We start from the raw sequence: 14,289 nt of genomic DNA, 5'->3' as shown, positions 1-14,289 counted from the left end.
GGGTATTTGAAATGCTGGTATTTTCACACTTTCCATGAACTTATTTAACCACCAGTCTTTGTCAAACTTTTGGGTAGTCATTTTTTTGTGTTATTTTTCACACACATTGTACTTTAGGCATGGATTCTCAGTTCCTGTTATGTGTTTACTGCCAAAAAACACCTCAATATGTGTTCAACAACATCTCCTGAGTACAGTGATACCACCCATGTATAGGTGTGTTGGGTTCTCTGGGGGCTAGAAGGCCTTATTTTTAGGAAGCGCATTCCAGTTTTTCAACTTGGAATTTTCACATCGGTCATCATGCACCCATGTCCTATTTGGGACATTTCTGAAGCCGGTCAATGAAATTTACCCCCATAAAACCATATATTTTTGAGAAGTAGACACCCTAGGGTATTTGAAATGCTGGTATTTTCACACTTTCCATGAACTTATTTAACCACCAGTCTTTGTCAAACTTTTGGGTAGTCATTTTTTTGTGTTATTTTTCACACACATTGTACTTTAGGCATGGATTCTCAGTTCCTGTTATGTGTTTACTGCCAAAAAACACCTCAATATGTGTTCAACAACATCTCCTGAGTACAGTGATACCACCCATGTATAGGTGTGTTGGGTTCTCTGGGGGCTAGAAGGCCTTATTTTTAGGAAGCGCATTCCATTTTTTACACTTCCCATTTTCACATCACATGCACCCATGTTCTATTTAAGACATTTCTGAAGCCGGCCAATGTAATTTACCCCCATAAAACCATATATTTTTGAAAAGTAGACATCCTAGGGTATTTCAAATGCAGGTGTTTTAACACTTTCCATACACTAATTCAACCACTAGTCTTTGTCAAACTATTGGGCATTCATTTCTTTGTGTTATTTTTCACATACATTGTACTTTAGACATGGATTCACAGCTCCTGTTATGTGTTACTACCAAAGAAGACACCAATATGTGGTCACCAACATCTCATGAGTTCAGTGATACCACCTATGCATAGGTTTGGTGGCTTGTTTGGGCGGTGCAATGCCAAATGTCTGACATGTGTTTGTGATTTTTTTTCACATTTAACATATTTTCTTTGCCTATCGTCTTTTTTTTGGGGGTCTTTTAACATACCCCAATTTATTTGTTTTCCATAAATGTGATTATATTTAAAAAGTTGACCCCCCAAGGTATTATACATGGAGTGGTTTGATGACTTTGATGCAACCGTTTTAGCCCAAAAAATTGGAGAAAGTATATGGTGGTAATTTTTCAATTTTCATTGTTACAGACACATTGCTTTTTTACTATGATTTAGGAGAGACTGTTGTAAGTTATTGCAAAAGAATACTTTAGGTTGTTTTCTGCAAGGCACCCTGAGTACACCTATGCCCCCCATGCATAGGTTTGCCAGGATTTTGGGAAGGTTATGTTACATGATTTTAGTTATTAAAAATGAGAGTATTTCTTCTGATAGGCCTATCTTTAGTTTGGGGCCTATCACATACCCCACTTTTATTTATTGCATTCAAAGTGTATATTTTTTAAATGTTGACACCCCAAGGTATTGTATATGGTGTGCTTTGATGCCTTTGAAGCAACCGTTTTAGCCCAAAAAATTGGAGAAAGTATATGGTGGTAATTTTTCAATTTTCATTTTTACAGACACATTGCTTTTTGACTATGATTTAGGAGAGATTGTTGTAAGTTATTGCAAAAGAATACTTCAGGTTGTTTTCTGCAAGGCACCCTGAGTACACCTATGCCCCCCATGCATAGGTTTGCCAGGATTTTGGGAAGGTTATGTTACAATTTTATGACTTGTGATTTTAGTTATTAAAAATGAGAGTATTTCTTCTGATAGGCCTATCTTTAGTTTGGGGCCTATCACATACCCCACTTTTATTTATTACATTCAAAGTGTATATTTTTTAAATGTTGACACCCCAAGGTATTGTATATGGTGTGCTTTGATGCCTTTGAAGCAACCGTTTTAGCCCAAAAAATTGGAGAAAGTATATGGTGGTAATTTTTCAATTTTCATTGTTACAGACACATTGCTTTTTTACTATGATTTAGGAGAGACTGTTGTAAGTTATTGCAAAAGAATACTTCAGGTTGTTTTCTGCAAGGCACCCTGAGTACACCTATGCCCCCCATGCATAGGTTTGCCAGGATTTTGGGAAGGTTATGTTACATGATTTTACTTATTAAAAATGAGAGTATTTCTTCTGATAGGCCTATCTTTAGTTTGGGGCCTATCACATACCCCACTTTTATTTATTGCATTCAAAGTGTATATTTTTTAAATGTTGACACCCCAAGGTATTGTATATGGTGTGCTTTGATGCCTTTGAAGCAACCGTTTTAGCCCAAAAAATTGGAGAAAGTATATGGTGGTAATTTTTCAATTTTCATTTTTACAGACACATTGCTTTTTGACTATGATTTAGGAGAGATTGTTGTAAGTTATTGCAAAAGAATACTTCAGGTTGTTTTCTGCAAGGCACCCTGAGTACACCTATGCCCCCCATGCATAGGTTTGCCAGGATTTTGGGAAGGTTATGTTACAATTTTATGACTTGTGATTTTAGTTATTAAAAATGAGAGTATTTCTTCTGATAGGCCTATCTTTAGTTTGGGGCCTATCGCATACCCCACTTTTATTTATTGCATTCAAAGTGTATATTTTTTAAATGTTGACACCCCAAGGTATTGTATATGGTGTGCTTTGATGCCTTTGAAGCAACCGTTTTAGCCCAAAAAATTGGAGAAAGTGTATGGTGGTAATTTTTCAATTTTCATTTTTACAGACACATTGCTTTTTGACTATAATTTAGGAGAGACTGTTGTAAGTTATTACAAAAACATACTTCAGGTTGTTTTCTGCAAGGCACCCTGAGAACACCTATGTCCCCCATGCATAGGTTTGACAGGGGTTTTGGTTAACCCCTTAACGACTGAGGACGTGCAGGGTACGTCCTCAGAAAAAAGGCAGTTAATGCCTGAGAACGTACCCTGCACGTCCTCAGTGTGGAAAGCAGCTGGAAGCGATCCTGCTCGCTTCCAGCTGCTTTCCGGTTATTGCAGTGATGCCTCGATATGGAGGCATCCTGCAATAACCCTGCATGGCCATCCGATGCAGAGAGAGCCACTCTGTGGCCCTCTCTGCACCGGACATCGGTGGCCAGTAACGTTGGTGGGTGGGAGCTGACTTGGGAGGCGGGTGGGCGGCCATCGATGGGCCGTATAAGGTGGAGGGGGGCGGGATCGGGGCCGGAGCTGACGGGGGCGCGCACGGGCGCGCGCGCGTGCACAGAGGGTGGCGGGCGGGCGCGTGCACGGGGCGGGAGCGGGTGGGAACCGCTATACTACAGAAAATTAGATTGTAACTGTGGGGGAAAAGGGACACATTAAAAAACAAATAAACTTTAGTAAAAGGGATCTTGGAGGGGTGGGGGGTTGTTCTTGGGTGTGGGGGGAGCTACACTACAGAAAAAGGGATTTTTGTTAAAAAAAAAGCACATTTTTGTTCTAAACTGGGTACTGGCAGACAGCTGCCAGTACCCAAGATGGCGCCCATTAAGGCAGAGGGGGAGGGTTAGAGAGCTGTTTGGTGGGGGATCTGTGAGGTTGGGGGCTAAGGGGGGATCCTACACAGCAGCATATGTAAATATGCTAAAAAAAAACTCAAAAAGCCCAAATATACCTTTTATTTTAGTACTGGCAGAGTTTCTGCCAGTACTTAAGATGGCGGGGACAATTGTGGGGTGGGGGAGGGAAGAGAGCTATTTGGGAGGCATCAGGGGGTCTGATGTTTCAGGTGGGAGGCTGAGCTCTACACTAAAGCTAAAATTAACCCTGCAAGTTCCCTACAAGCTACATAATTAACCCCTTCACTGCTAGACATAATACACGCGTGATGCGCAGCAGCATTTAGCGGCCTTCTAATTACCAAAAAGCATCGCCAAAGCCATATATGTCTGCTATTTCTGAACAAAGGGGATCCCAGAGAAACATTTACAACCATTTGTGCCATAATTGCATAAGCTGTTTGTAAATGATTTCAGTGAGAAACCTAAAATTGTGAAAAAGTTAACGTTTTTTTTTTATTTGATTGCATTTGGCGGTGAAATGGTGGCATGAAATATACCAAAATGGGCCTAGATCAATAGTTGGGGTTGTCTACTACACTACACTAAAGCTAAAATTACCCCAAAATGCTCCCTACATGCTCCCTAATTAACCCCTTCATTGCTGGGCATAATACACGTGTGGTGCGCAGTGGCATTTAGCGGCCTTCTAATTACCAAAAAGCAATGCTAAAGCCATATATGTCTGCTATTTCTGAACAAAGGGGATCCCAGAGAAGAATTTACAACCATTTATGCCATAATTGCACAAGCGGTTTGCAAATAATTTCAGTGAGAAACCAAAAGTTTGTAAAAAATTTGTAAAAAAGTGAACGATTTTTTGTATTTGATCGCATTTGGCGGTAAAATGGTGGCATGAAATATACCAAAATGGGCCTAGATCAATACTTTGGGTTGTCTACTAAAAAAAAATATATACATGTCAGTGGATATTCAGAGATTCCTGAAAGATATTAGTGTTCTAATGTAACTAGCACTAATTTTGAAAAAAAATGGTTTGGAAATAGCAAAGTTCTACTTGTATTTATGGCCCTATAAGTTACAAAAAAAGCAAAGAACATGTAAACATTTGGTATTTCTAAACTCAGGATAAAATTTTGAAACTATTTAGCATGGGTGTTTTTTGGTGGTTGTAGATATGTAACAGATTTTGGGGGTCAAAGTTAGAAAAAATGTGTTTTTTTCGATTTTTTCCTCATATTTTATATTTTTTTTTATAGTAAATGATAAGATATGATGAAAATAATGGTATCTTTAGAAAGTCCATTTAATGGCGAGAAAAACGGTATATAATATGTGTGGGTACAGTAAATGAGTAAGAGGAAAATTACAGCTAAACACAAACACCGCAGAAATGTAAAAATAGCCTTGGTCCCAAACGGACAGAAAATGGAAAAGTGCTGTGGTCATTAAGGGGTTAAAAAAAAAACAGGCCCAATTTTAGAAAAAAATAGAGTAGTGAAATGTAAAAATCTGGCACAGTAAAAGTAAAAAAAACAAAAAAACATCTAACTGTAAACATGACCAAAAAAAATATATATATATGTAACAGCAAATGTATTTATTTTTTTTAAAATTGACCATTGTATGGTACCGCTTGAAGCAGTCCCCAATGCAGAGTGCAGGCTGTCCAGGGCAATCAGGACAGTAATATATGGTGTCCCTTCTCTTCCCCCTCTTGGTACAGACTCTGCATTTTTTTTGTGGTTTCTGCTTTGTGGCAGTAGGGGGGATTTTAAAAATAAAATGGGTAGCCCCAACTCTGCTCTCTCCCATCACCGCCCGGGGAGCAGGTGCATCATGGTACAAAATCCCCGTAATAATCTGGAGCTGAAACTGTAAAAAAGTCTTTTTAACTCTGGGGTTTGCTTTTTTGAACAACAAAAAAGAGTTGTGGGTTGCAATCTGCATTAGGTAAATTGCAACCTTTTTGTACCAGGCCCTTGTCTTCCGCATAATTAGGTAGGACTGCAGCAGCTGATCAGCCAGATCAACCCCACCCATATGCCGGTTATAAGACTTGATGCACACTGGCTTCCTTATGATCTCAGCTCTGCCACGTACAGAAACCGCCACCGTCCTCTCTGTGTGGATGGTGGTAAGAAGGTATACATCCTTCTTGTCTCTGTACTTCAGTGCCAACAGCTCCTCTTGGCGCAGAGCTGAGGTCTCCCCCCTTCGTAGCCGGGTGCGTACAAGCTGTCCTGGGAAACCTGCGCGGTTCTTTTTAATTGTACCGCAAGCTACTGTATCAAAGCAATACAGTAGCTTGAACAAAAGGACACTTGTATAAAAATTGTCTAAGTACAAGTGATACCCTTTGTTCATTAGGGGTAATATCAGGTCCCAGACAATCTTTCCAGTGGTTCCCATATGTTCTGGGCAACCTGGAGGGTCAAGGTGGCTATCCTTTCCCTCATACACCCGGAAGGCCTGAGTATACCCAGTCTCGCTGTCACAGAGCTTATACACCTTTACCCCATATCTGGAGCGTTTGGAAGGAATATACTGCTTGAATCCCAGCCTTCCCTTATACTTCATTAGGGATTCATCAACGCATATATTCCTTCCAGGTGTATAAGCCTCTGCAAACCTGGCAGAAAAGTGGGTTATCAGGGGGCGGATTTTATACAGCCTGTCAAATTGGGGATGCTCCCTAGGGGGGCACAGGCTGTTGTCGCTGAAGTGCATGAAATGCAGAATCATTTCATACCTCTTCCTCGACATAGTCTGGGAGAAAATGGGGGTAGAGCAGATGGGGCTAGTACTCCAGTAGGAGCGAATGGAGGGTTTCTTTATGATGCCCATCAGCATAGTCAATGCCCAGAATTTTTTGAATTCTGGCACATTGATGGGGGCCCATTGCTGCTTTGCCAAATATGTTCCAGGCTTTGCAGCACGGAACTGATGGGCATATAAATTAGTTTGGGCGACAATGTTCCCCAATATATCATCGCCCAGAAACACTTCCAGAAACTGCTGGGGGCTAAAACCTGCCACATCTATATTTATGCCAGCATTTGCTGTGAAGGGTGGGATATCTGGCCTCTGGAGATGAGGCGTTACCCACTCTTCAGCAGCAATGGCAGCAACACGCCTCCTTCTGGCAGGGGGGCTAGCAGGGGGGCTGGCAGGGGGGCTGGCAGGGGGGCTAGCAGCCACAGATACATCACTATCAGTTGAGACTGCATCTAGTGATGTATCTGAGCACATGGCAGGGTCAAAATTGGGGTCTGAGTCAGAAATAGAGGCATCTGACTCTGACGCAAGGATGGCATACGCCTCCTCAGCACTATATCTTTTCTGTGACATTTTTGTATCACAGAAAACAATTACTAAAAAAAATTAAATTAACTAAATTAATTAACTAAATTAACTAGCAAAAAAGTACAGCTATGCTACTGCCAGTGATTTATAGCGATCACTGGCAAGCTAGAGGTTAATGGCTCTGAAAATTAAATTAAATTAACTAAATGTTTCTGAAAAGAGCCTTTGGGTTTTTAAAAAATTACAACAACAAAATTAACCCCTAAAAAAATGCACAGACAGCAAAAAAGTACAGCTATGCAACTGCCAGTGATTTATAGCGATCACTGGCAAGCTAGGGGTTAATGGCTCTGAAAATTAAATTAAATTAACTAAATTAATTAACTAAATTAACTAGCAAAAAAGTACAGCTATGCTACTGCCAGTGATTTATAGCGATCACTGGCAAGCTAGGGGTTAATGGCTCTGAAAATTAAATTAAATTAACTAAATGTTTCTGAAAAGAGCCTTTGGGTTTTTAGAAAATTACAACAACAAAATTAACCCCTAAAAAAATGCACAGACAGCAAAATGCAGCAAAAAAAAAAGTGCACCTTTGCTACTGCCAGTGATATATAGCGATCACTGGCAAGCTAGGGGTTAATGGCTCTGAAAATTAAATTAAATTAACTAAATGTTTCTGAAAAGAGCCTTTGGGTTTTTAAAAAATTACAACAACAAAATTAACCCCTAAAAAAATGCACAGACAGCAAAAAAAGTACAGCTATGCAACTGCCAGTGATTTATAGCGATCACTGGCAAGCTAGGGGTTAATGGCTCTGAAAATTAAATTAAATTAACTAAATGTTTCTGAAAAGAGCCTTTGGGTTTTTAAAAAATTACAACAACAAAATTAACCCCTAAAAAAATGCACAGACAGCAAAATGCAGCAAAAAAAAAAGTGCACCTTTGCTACTGCCAGTGATATATAGCGATCACTGGCAAGCTAGGGGTTAATGGCTCTGAAAATTAAATTAAATTAACTAAATGTTTCTGAAAAGAGCCTTTGGGTTTTTAAAAAATTACAACAACAAAATTAACCCCTAAAAAAACGCACAGACAGCAAAATGCAGCAAAAAAAAAGTGCACCTATGTTACTGCCAGTGATATATAGTGATCACTGGCAAGCTAGGGGTTAATGGCTCTGAAAAGAGCCTTTGGTTCTATATTTTTTAACAAATAAAAGAAATAAATCTCTCTCTCTGCTAAATACAGGTCTCTCTCTCTCTCCAACAAAATGGCAAGTGAGGAGAGGGAGGGAGATCCACACTGATCATAGTCAATATTTACAAATATTGACATGATCAGACAAATGGGGTATTTTATTATTATTATTTTTTTTAGGGTGGGAGGCTCAGATTGGGTGACCCTAGCTTGCCCCTATGATGATGCAGGCTAGGGACACCCCCAGAGGCCCCATGATGCACTGGGCATCGCCATCTTGGATGCCTAGTGAAGGGGGAGGGGGGGGGCTATTTAGGGCTTTTTTTTTATTTTATTCGTTTTTTTTTTTTTAATTTTTAACTTTTATTTTACAACTAACTAAGTGCCTCGACCCACCGAGGCACTTAGCACACAAGCAGAGCATCGGAAGCGTGTCCGATCGCTTCCGATGCTCTGAAACACTGCCGGGCTCCACGTGGAGCGAAACCGGAAGTGATCACTCGTGGGGGAGTGATCAATCCGTCCCGGCACTCGGGAACAGTATTGCAGGATGCCTAGACCTCAAGGCAAGCCTGCAATACTGTTAGAGCAGCTGGAAGCGATTTCGATCGCTTCCAGTGCTCTGTTAAACCGACGACGTATGCCATACGTCGTCGGTCGTTAAGGGGTTAATTAACAGGTGCAGAAAATATAGAAATCACACCTGCAACCAGTTAGAAATTGACTCAACCTTTCTGTTGTGTGTCTCTGTGTGCCACACTGAGCATGGAGAAGAGAAAGAGCAGCAAATACATGTCTAAGGATTTGAGAACAAAATTTGTGAAAAAGCATGGACAATCTCAAAGTTACAAGTCCATCTCCAGAGATCTTAATGTTCGTGTGTCCACTGTGCGAACATTGTCAAGAAGCTTACAGCCCATCACACTGTAGCTACTCTCCCTGGACGTGGACAAAAGAGAAAAATTGATCAAAGATTGCAATGAAGGATTGTTCGAATGGGGGATAAAGAACCTCAATCAACTTCCAGACAAATTCAACCTGACCTTCAGGCACAGGGAACAAATGTGTCAGCTCGCACTATACGTCGCCATCTGAAGGAAAAGGGACACTATGGTAGGAGACCCAGCAGGATCCTACTGCTGATACAGAACAATAATATATATATATATTAATATAATATTATATGTATTTACAGACATAAATACACAAATGAACACATAAATACATATGTACAGATACATAGACGTGTGTATATATATATATATATATATATATATATATATATATGTGCATTGGAGCCCTTTGCAGTTAAGTATATGAAAACATGTAAAAGCATATTTATGCAATATTCATATTAATAAAGTGTTATACTGTGCATTTACTGTAAATGTTTCTATGTATTTATAAACAGAAATTCATCTCTCTCTCTCTCTCTCTCTCTCTCTCTCTCTCTCTCTCTATAAATATATATATACATATATATATATATATATATATATATATACCTATATATAATCATGTGTATATAATATATATATATATATATATATTATATATATATGTATATGTATAGTTATTGTTCCAAAAAAATATCAAATATATAGAAATAAATAGAACATGTTCCTGTATGTGAAGAACATTGGAATGTGAAATATTCAGCTTTTCATGTCGGGTTAAGGCACATGAGAATATGCAATCAGGTTGGCGTGCGAGTAGGGTGTTTTTGTTCCACTGACTCCATTTAGCACACAAGCGAAAACAGTTTACTTTTAAATCCTAATACAAGCGCAACCCAACAAGTGCAAAAATTAATGCAGTTAACGGTTGAGTGGGAGTGCTAATTAGCGCTCCACTTGTAATCTGGCCGGTTAATGAAAGAATAATACATGGGTTAAATTGCCTCAATTGTCCAGGCATACATAGAATATTACCAATATTGCATATGGAGAGACATCGCCGGAAATCAACCTGATCGAGCACGATCGGGTTGATTGACACCCCCCTGCTGGCGGCCCATTGGCCACGAGTCTGCAGGGGGCGGCCGAGCTGCTGGTGCAATGCTGAATACGGCGAGCGTATTGCTCGCCGTATTAAGCGATGTCTGTCAGACCTGATCCGCTCTGTCGGATCAGGTCCGACAGACAATGATAACTAGAGGCCATGGAGTAAAGGGCATGGATTTAGACCTGTGTGGCCCTGTATGTTAATAATAAAATAACAGATGAAATAGCATATATTACCAATTACTAGCTCATAAAAAGATTTCTGGTTGAAAGTTCTAGTTACTTGAACACACATTTTAAACTAATAAAACTTTTATTTTTATCCAAAAATACAGTATCAGGTTTATATATATTGGAACACAAAACTCTGAGTATTACAGTGCATAAATTTGAAAAATTAGTTCTTCGAGCTTGATTCTCAAAATTTGACAGCATGGAGTGAAACCATCCCCTCACACAGGGCTCTGTTATCTCAAATTTGCAGAATAAAATGGAAAACCTTCTTTGACACTTGCAGGGTATTCCCTCTAGGAATTCTCTAAAAAACAAAAAAAAAAGGGTCTTTCCCTGTGAGTTTTGAGATGCCTCCTATAGTAAGTAATGGTTTGCTGAAAAGGTAAACTTTGCTCACTTTAAAAATGAAATCATGCAGCCAATACAAAACAGATTAACCAGTGTTCAGCCTACAGTATCTCACAATTGGCTATTTTCATATGCTTGTGATTTTATATAAGGGTAATACATTTTGGGTATTTTGAAACAATCTGCAAGCTTTCAGTTTATGAGATAAAACAGCGAGAACTGCAAGGGAAAAATGTTTAGAGAACACACAAGACCTGGTAAAGTTTCAGTTACGCCTGTGTAATGCCTTTTTTTTTTAGCCCTATTGTAATATACGTTTCTCCTTCACATACTTAAAGGGCCATAATAGTTGAAAAATTAATTAATCTAATGGATTAGAGCATTTAATTTTACTACAATTGACCCTGCTATACTGTGGGGGGTAGTTATCAAGCCGTCAACCTCAAATACGCTGGAATTCCGCAGCGTATTTGTGGCGAGGCTGATACGCCTTTGTTATCAAAGGCTCGAGACCGGCAAAAGTAGAATTTTGTGACGTAAGCTTCGATCCGCCGGACTCAGTCCGACACAGATCGATTCTTACGTCACTCCAGATGTTCCGCACACAAGTGCGGCACATTCTCACTACTTTTGCTAGTTATCAAAAAACTAGCAGGTACGCTCGGCACTTTTACGGCCCAGCGTACCTGGTTTTCAAACCGCCACCTCTGGAGGCGGCGGATCCCATAGGAATCAATGGGAGTCTGACCATAGCGAAAGTACAAGTTCGCTGCTGACAGACATCCCATTGATTCCTATGGGAGCTGTCTACACCTAACACCCTAACATGTACCCCGAGTCTAAACACCACTAATCTGTCCCCCCCTACACCGCCGCAACTAAATAAAGTTATTACCCCCTAAACCGCTGCTCCCGGAGCCCACCGCAACTATAATAAATGTATTAACCCCTAAACCGCCGCTCCCTGAACCCGCCGCAACCTATATTAAATGTATTAACCCCTATCCTGCCCCCCCCTACACCGTCGCCACCTATAATAAATTTAATAACCCCTAATCTGCCCCCCCTACACTGTCGCCACCTATAATAAATTTATTAACCCCTATCCTGCCCCCCACTACACCGTCGCCACCTATAATAAATTTAATAACCCCTAATCTGCCCCCCCTACTCCGTCGCCACCTATAATAAATTTATTAACCCCTATCCTGCCCCCCACTACGCCGCCGCCACTGTAATAAAATTATTAACCCCTAAACCTAAGTCTAACCCTAACCCTAATGCCCCCCTAACTTAAATATTAATTAAATAAATCTAAATAAATTAACTCTTATTAACTAAATGAATCCTATTTAAAACTAAATACTTACCTTTAAAATAAACCCTAATATAGCTACAATATAAATAATAATTATATTCTAGCTATCTTAGGATTTATTTTTATTTTACAGGTACCTTTCAATTTATTTTAACTAGGTACAATAGCTATTAAATAGTTATTAACTATTTAATAGCTTACCTAGCTAAAAGAAACTGAAATTTACCTGTAAAATAAATCCTAACCTAAGTTACAATTACACCTAACACTACACTATACTTTAATAAATTATTCCTATTTAAAAATAAATACTTACCTGTAAAATAAACCCTAAGATAGCTACAATATAATTAATAATTATATTGTAGCTATCTTAGGATTTATATTTATTTTACAGGTAACTTTGTATTTATTTTAGCTAGTTAGAATAGTTATTAAATAGTTATTAACTATTTAATAACTACCTAGCTAAAAGAAATACAAAATTACCTGTAAAATAAATCCTAACCTAAGTTACAATTAAACCTAATACTACACTATCATTAAATTAATTAAATAAACTACCTACAAATAACTACAATTAAATACAATTACATAAACTAACTAAAGTACAAAAAATAAAAAAAGCTAAGTTACAAAAAATAAAAAAATAAGTTACAAACATGTTAAAAATATTACAACAATTTTAAGCTACTTACACCTAATCTAAGCCCCCTAATAAAATAACAAACCCCCCCAAAATAAAAAAATGCCCTACCCTATTCTAAATTAAATAAAGTTCAAAGCTCTTTTACCTTACCAGCCCTTAAAAGGGCCATTTGTGGGGGCATGCCCCAAAGAAAACAGCTCTTTTGCCTGTAAAAGAAAAATACAACCCCCCCAACATTAAAACCCACCACCCACATACCCCTAATCTAACCCAAACCCCCCTTACAAAAACCTAACACTAATCCCCTGAAGATCATCCTACCTTGTCTTCATTCAGCCGAGCAGCGATGGAACCGAAGTGGACATCCGGAGCGGAAGAAGTTAATCCTCCAAGCGGCGCTGAAGAAATCTTCCATCCGATGAAGTCATCATCCAGGCGGCGCTGAAGAAAAGTCTTCGATCCGGCCGATGTCATCTTCAAAGAGGCGCTGAAGAGGTCTTCTATCCGGGCGATGTCATCTTCCAAGCCGGGTCTTGAATCTTCCTCCCGCCGACGCGGAACCTCCTTCTTCACCGACGGACTACGACGAATGAAGGCTTCTTTAAGGGACGTCATCCAAGATGGCGTCAACTCAATTCCGATTGGCTGATAGGATTCTATCAGCCAATCGGAATTAAGGTAGGAATATTCTGATTGGCTGATGGAGTCAGCCAATCAGAATCAAGTTCAATCCGATTGGCTGATCCGATCAGCCAATCAGATTGAACTTGCATTCTATTGGCTGATCGGAACAGCCAATAGAATGCGAGCTCAATCTGATTGGCTGATTCCATCAGCCAATCAGATTTTTCCTACATAGAATCAGCCAATCGGAATTGAGGGGACGCCATCTTGGATGACGTCCCTTAAAGGAGCCTTCATTCGTCGTAGTCCGTCGGTGAAGAAGGAGGTTACGCGTCGGCGGAAGGAAGATTCAAGACCCGGCTTGGAAGATGACATCGCCCGGATAGAAGACCTCTTCAGCGCCTCTTTGAAGATGACATCGGCCGGATCGAAGACTTTTCTTCAGCGCCGCCTGGATGATGACTTCATCGGATGGAAGATTTCTTCAGCGCCGCTTGGAGGATTAACTTCTTCCGCTCCGGATGTCCACTTCGGTTCCATCGCTGCTCGGCTGAGTGAAGACGACTCAAGGTAGGATGATCTTCAGGGGATTAGTGTTAGGTTTTTGTAAGGGGGGTTTGGGTTAGATTAGGGGTATGTGGGTGGTGGGTTTTAATGTTGGGGGGGGTTGTATTTTTCTTTTACAGGCAAAAGAGCTGTTTTCTTTGGGGCATGCCCCCACAAATGGCCCTTTTAAGGGCTGGTAAGGTAAAAGAGCTTTGAACTTTATTTAATTTAGAATAGGGTAGGGCATTTTTTTTATTTTGGGGGGGTTTGTTATTTTATTAGGGGGCTTAGATTAGGTGTAAGTAGCTTAAAATTGTTGTAATATTTTTAACATGTTTGTAACTTATTTTTTTATTTTTTGTAACAGCTTTTTTTATTTTTTGTACTTTAGTTAGTTTATGTAATTGTATTTAATTGTAGTTATTTGTAGGTAGTTTATTTAATTAATTTGATGATAGTGT

This window comes from Bombina bombina, chromosome 7 (assembly GCF_027579735.1).
Source record: "Bombina bombina isolate aBomBom1 chromosome 7, aBomBom1.pri, whole genome shotgun sequence".
NCBI classification, from domain to species: Eukaryota; Metazoa; Chordata; class Amphibia; order Anura; family Bombinatoridae; genus Bombina; species Bombina bombina.
The sequence above is the reverse complement of the archived record's forward strand: the minus strand, read 5'-3'. Positions refer to the sequence as shown.